This window comes from Sinocyclocheilus rhinocerous, unplaced genomic scaffold, assembly GCF_001515625.1.
Source record: "Sinocyclocheilus rhinocerous isolate Xijiao unplaced genomic scaffold, SAMN03320098_v1.1 scaffold140, whole genome shotgun sequence".
Classification (NCBI taxonomy): Eukaryota; Metazoa; Chordata; class Actinopteri; order Cypriniformes; family Cyprinidae; genus Sinocyclocheilus; species Sinocyclocheilus rhinocerous.
The window spans coordinates 1,439,200-1,446,217 of record NW_015642053.1 but is presented as its reverse complement, the minus strand read 5'-3'; positions in this window follow the sequence as shown (position 1 = coordinate 1,446,217).

Here is a 7,018-nt window from a genome sequence, read left to right as displayed (position 1 = left end):
ACATTTGTGCAGGCATATTTAATACAGTGTGGACTTTTGCTTATGTGGGATAGGGTTGATATGAGTTTGGTAATATTTTTACATTAACCCTACAGCCTACTTGTTTTATGTTTTGTAATTTTGAGATTAACCGTTCTTTAGATAATTAATAAACAGGGCTATGAAGGACATAGAGAGACAAAATAACCAGATTACCTCCAGCACTTCACAAAAACAAGAATACAGGAAGAAATAAAGAATATTTAATTTCTGTATAACAATAGACTGCCCTGCAGCGAGCTAGTGACGAGTTTCTGAAGTTAATTCAAACTGACTCGAGCAGAAGGCTTTTTTATGAATACGATGACGTTGATGCTAGCGGAATATTCTTCGAGGAAAATACTACATTTATAATAAATCAAGACAGTCACTTTGCGCATTTTTGTGGTATTATGTTTAATGGAACATTGTGCTTTACAATTAGGCTACTCGATCTTTCTATAAAAAAAATTTCACGCCAGACCAACAGCCTGCCTATGACCCAAAGCCTTACTCCGACGACGGCCAGTAGCCTAGAGTATGAAGGCCAAATAACCAGTTTTTCCTCGATTATTTTCAAAAGACCAAAGACACATCTGTGTTTGTAGATTTTCCAGATTGACGTTAGCCTACTTGATGTATAAAACATTCATTAATTTATGCAGGCTGCTGGCCAGTATAGGGCCTCTCATATAGTTCGTGTTGTCAGTCTTTTCACTTCATTGACAATACATCGCGCTGCCAACTGTATTAGTGTAGACCCTTTAGAAAAGCCACCGAAAAGCTTTTGCTTTTATTCTTAATATTCTAATCGAGTAATATTTCAAATAAATTCAAATGAGCTGATTTTATACGTAAACGTGAAAGATTAGCAATTAGACTTAGGCCATTTTACAATTGGGCCTACCAACAACAAGTCCACTTTAATTTATTTGTTGGTTGTTTGGATGCTTGTGGACTGTTAACACGCGTAGAAGATAGGAGAGTTAATGTGTTACATTTTATATGCTCATATAATAGCTCTATTATGTAATGTAGTTTACCAACGATTCAATGCTTAAGGCAAAGCAATACGATAAGAAAAATAATAAAGTACATACGAAATAATTAATATTTATTCATGTATTATTTTTTTTTTTTTTACAATTATTTTTTTTAATGAAGTCCGTTTTCAAAAATTCTAATTTAGTAGATTGAAAATTATGGCCAGGAATTAGTTCACGAACTTCTTAAATTAGGCTACCATAAATTGGATATGCAAAATTATAATGTAGTTGCGAACTTTATGATCCGCTGAAGTGTTCAAGGCAGTTAGGTTGTTCTTATGGTTTAAAAACAGCACTGGTAACGCTTTATAATACCCTATATTTATTTTTAATAGCATTAATACGTATTATTGTATACATTATGTAAAGCTCATTTGTTAATGTACATTCACATAGTTTGACAAATGTCATGAACCCTTGATTTACATATTTTCATAAATATTGTCAATTTAATGTAGGCTACATGAATTACTGATCTGTGTTTGTTGATCTACTATTATTAAAAGTGATTTTACCGTGTTACCCCTATATTTATATGTAATTCAGTGGGCCGACCGACCCGTATAAAGACAGAAGGTCCATAACCGTGTAAGTGCTCTGTGGAAAACTCTGAACTCTCAGGCAGGAGACTCTCTCGCCCCCCTGAGGCAGCCTCATACCTTTCCCTTTGTGTCTGAGGTGCCCAGCTGAGAACTAAAATATCTCTTCAAAATGCCTTCTAAAATTCATTATGGATTTATAAGAAATATTGGAAGCCAACGGAAGACAACGAGCTTGCAGCTATTTAAAGTGGAGACATGACTGAAAATCGACAAACTCAAAACTTATATAAGCAAATGTTTTTTTCTTTCTTTTAAAGGTTAAAAAACAGTCTATGTGTACATTCAGCAAGTTTACAAGGAATGCCACCAGTGTGGATCACAATAAGTAGGCTATCATTATTATAAACAACAATAAATTATTATATATATATATATATATATATATATAATCATAACATTTATATAATTATATTTATGTTAATAATTATTATTAATAACAACTACTGTCAACGCATATAATACCAGGGATTTGTATGAGGCCTATTCATTTTATAGCTAATATAAATTATAATTTTTTTATATGATATACTTGTTCTTAAAGCTCACAAACTCGATGTTTTAAATAATGTTACCTTAACATTTCTGAACGTTTAGAAAACACAACGGCTATCAGTCGACAGAATCCTGAGCTGTAAAACACAGGAGAACCCGTTAAACACAAGTTTAAAGCTGCCGTGCTCATTTAACCGGCTATTTAAAGTAAATCCAAATACCTTTCTGATCCTTTCTGGAAACGTGTTTCTTACCTATGATTATTTTGGCTATGGATTTTAAACATCTTAAAAGCAATCTGACTTAATATAAAAAAAAAATGGAAAGGCGTTTGCATTCTTTTCTTTTTCTTTCTTTCTTTTATTTTGACAAATAGGGTGTGATTTCCGATTAAACTGTAAATCCATAAAATGGTAAACGCATGTTAAAAACATCACATAATTAACCCAAGCATATTCATAATGAAATAAGTCAAACCAGAAACATGTCTGTTTTTACCCAATGTTTTTGTCACAACTATATAATATGTGGTTTTGAATGACCCTGGCTCCTCACTGCAAGTTCCTGTTAATTTTTTTTTCAAAGTTACACTGTATCTGTACCGAAGCAGTTTTAGAACACTGCCAAACACAGAATTCAACTGAGTGATACTGTTCCTGAACATGTTTTCTCTTGTGTGTTTTCTCTCTTCATAGTGTTCAGTTTCCTGTGGTTGTCTGTGCTCTGCATGTAATGACTAATGAGGATGTGAAAAGACTAAGTGCAGATTCTAATGGTGCACTGGCCATGATGAATTTCCATTCACTAGCCTTTAAGACTTTTACATTCTTTCACTGTATTGATATATTGACTGATGATTAGAGGCTGATCTGGGGAATATTTCATGCAGTGCTAAATTCTTTCTTTTTTTCTGTTTCTCATTCTGTTGTTTGTCTTTTAACCCCCCCCACCTCACCACTTTTAAGCCCTTTACAAATGTTTTGACAGCAATAAAAATATTCACGAAAGATTGGCACAAACAGATCTGCAAGTCACTTTCTCTTCTTTCTTTCTGTGGGAGAGTGATCCTGGTAGGAAAATGTTGGAGAAAAATTTGTTTTAAGATCAAAAATATTCAGGCTATCCATAAAAATGTAGTTTGAAGACTGATGAGACACAGATCAAAATTACTTCCGAAAACGATCTTCTGCCCCTGCTGCTTATCACATTATAAAAATGTGCTGGGGTCAATCAGTTTCTCCAGCCTTACAGGTGTCCTGGCCAATGACTGGGTATTTTTTTAAGCCGAATTTTTCCCTGTGCTGAAATCTCACCAAAAACACCCCACAGGCTTGTAAGGTACTGAACATATCCAAAGACTCAATGGCCTGCTCTTTGGTCTATCTGCTTTACCTCCAAGGCCCATGGCTATGACTGACAGACAGTGATGACAATAGAGATCTCTCTGTCTCTCACTCCCTTAGTCTCTCGATCTCGCTTTTTCTCTGTCTGCCTCTCTGAGTGAGGAATGAGTGTTGAATAGGAGGTGCAGGGGGTCTTGGAGCGAAGGGTGAGTGGGGGTAGGGTGGAGCTGGATTGGTGCTTATTTAATTGGCTGTCAGACCTCCTGGAGTTTCAGCATTTCCACAAAATGGGATGAGCCTCCCCCCCCCAACACACACATGCACACCACCCCTGACATCTTTTCAAACTAATGTAATTATGATTCTTGGGCATGTATTACGATACATTGACTCAACATGCATGTACAGAACAGAGTCCGGCACAACAGAGAATAAAAAGCAAAACAGAGTTTGAACCTCAACTGATATGACTTTTATGGTAAATGACAATACAATTTGTATCCAAAGAATCCCCATGAAGTCTCACTGGATGATTCCTGGGGGAAGACAGACATCATCTGTGTGTGTCAAAAAATGCTAAAATGAAAAAAAATGATGTTTCTTTCTGACTCCCAACAAATTCCTAATATATGGATTAATCTGTGTGTGTTGCTGAAAGTGAGAAATACAATGTATTTTTGTCTCAGAATAAAATAACGATAATAAATATGTTTTGGATCTATCATTTATTCATTCCTTTTTAACACTGAAAGTTAATCTACAATATATTTTTCATACAGTATCTAATTTCATAAAGTCTTCACTTTTAAAAATGTTATCTCCCATTGATTATGGTACAGGGGTTATATCATGGGAAATCAATGTTTTACTTGATCTATTCAAATAGTTCATTGTATTATCAAACATAGCATAACTTTAAGAACTGATAACTAACTAATAAGATGGAAAAAAGTAAAACAATTACTAGTTCTGAAGTTCATACAACAGCAGAATACGGTTGTCAGTCTTGTATTAGGGTGATTAATACTTAATGCTGCTACCTTCATACACTGTTGGTGTGACAACAGCATTCTATAACCAAATTGCAGGCTTCCCAATAGCTTTCTCTAATCGAATTCACACGAATCATAACTAAACCGCCTTTTCAGTTAACAGGCCTATGCTGTGTGAACGAAACCGTGCCGGACAAATACTTGTCTGTCAGAACTTGGCACCGCACACACGGGTATTTTCATGTGTGGTTTCAGAAACTTACAAAGACAAGATGTGAGATAGGTCTGTATGATCCGTGTTTCTTCAACCAGAGCTTTTTTTCTCCGGTTCTGTAGCCTAGTCTGCGTGCGCAACTAGGCCTATGCACTCAGGCATAAAACTGTACGGTAAAATTAAAAAACGGTAAATTAAAATTTGACTGATGAAAGCGCGCTTCTTTCGGAGTCATCTGAGGTCAGCTGTTGTTATAAAACATTGTTTTGGATTTTATATTTACACAAATCAACATCAAACGTAAATATCAAAGATGAGGAAAATGCTAAGGACCAGGATGTAGTTTTTTTTGGGGAGTAAAACAAAAACTTGACTAACACTATGAACTAAGGCAGGAAAATAAATAAATGTAGTATAATTTATATACACACATATGGATTATTGTTTTGTATAGCATTTGTAGTGCATCAGCTTCATCTTCATCTCAACTTTCATTCAGTGATTGTGTACTGTTCTTAATTATTACAGCCTCTCTGTGAAATTCAAGGGACAGAATTACGGTTCAGTGAGATGATCATCGTTCTACGGCGAAAGCTGCGGCAGCGTGTGGTGTGTTTAGGCTGAGAAATAGCAGTGTGATTGCTGACGACAAGATGGCTGAAAATGAACCCCACATTGTCTTTCGAGACAACAGTTAGTTGATGCTTTTATTATTCACAATGACAGCGCAATGCTCTCATTCCACCGAATCATTACAATCCACTGCACTGCTGAAAAAAAATCGAATGACAAAATGCATCATCTTGAGACTTTTTTCTACTGTGAAACAAAAGTGGTGCAGCATTTATCATAATGGGTCTTAAATTCTCAAAAATTAACTGCATTTACTGTAAGATGCTGTTTTTGGAAGCACATAAGGCAGTAATGGCCTTCCGCAGGTCCTGTCTCTAACAAGGCTTCGGCTCAGATGCTTCCAATAAAAGGCTGAAAAACTCCTGCCTGTAAACTGTTGTGACATGTAAGGAGGACAGGTGTGTCTTGCCTATTGGGAGAAAAGTGTTTCTGGAAGAAGAGTGGGGTCCTTCGAAGGGGAAGAGAGCGGCACAGCGGGGTCCGACTGAGGTTGAGGTTCTGCTCGACTGTCGTTTCCGTAGCAGAGCAGCTCATACATCATTTTCACGTCTTGGGTTTACTTTACCAATCACAGTGAAAGCAGAGGGCATGATGTGGCTGATACGATTAATGGATGGAGGGCAAGAGGTGGCGCGCATGTGTGTGCATGTGTTTTGTTGAGGTAGTGTGTGTATGAGTGCGATCACAGGCAGGGATAGGGATAACCAAACCAGATGTTGAGGCAGAGGGAAAAAGGGGTTGGGGAAGGTCATGTGCGCCTAATGTCCTTTGAGCCTTAAGTCCCGTCTCAGCCTCTCAGAACTGCACAGACCTGGCGTGTGGAGGACCCCAAAGGACACCGGTGTATGTGTGTGGTGTGTCTTTGCTTGACTGTGAATGCCTTACAGGGAAGAACGAATAAGGCAGTGTATGTGTGTTTAAAGGTGCGTGCGTCAATCTCAAGGCAGACCTGTCAGCGGAGGTAACCTATGACTGATGAGATCTGAAAGGGTAAGTTTCAGTAAGAGAGATGTTCTAGGGGAGGCCACAGGGGAATTGTATAATGAGTCGAACGGTGAGGCCTGCAATATTTAGTCCCTCTTCTTAAAATTCACAGTCACATTACTATATTAAACCTACTTTTATGAAGCAAGAAAGACATAATAATTGCACTTCAAGCTTAAATGACTCTAATAACATAACAGAAATGTTGTTCATGTGCAAACGTCTCATAAAAGAACATGCTCATGTTTACAATTCTATTATTTTAAATATTTCTGAGATAAACAGGATATTCCAAGTAGTGCTGGGCGGTATACCGGTTCATACCGAATACCGGTGTTTATTTTTGTTATGATATGACTTTTTTAAATACCGCAATACCGGTGTATGTTCGCCAGTGCTGTCCTGCGAACGCGAGGTCTGACTTTCCCGGGGAAGTGTCACCTCTCTCGGCGTCTGTTCTGTGCAGTGAGCGGCAGAGAAGCAGCGCAGCCGACTCGTCAATAAATGAGTACAAAACAGCGTTTCCTAGCACCTGTCGCTTACTGATTGTTTGGAATTATAAATATGAGCGTAGTTCGTTTGTTAATATCACATGCACTTTTTTTGTTTTTTTTTTTTTTTAGTTTGTTACTCAGACGCAGGCAGTGCGCTGCATGAGACAAAAAAGTAATATAGTTAAAACAACCGCATAGCC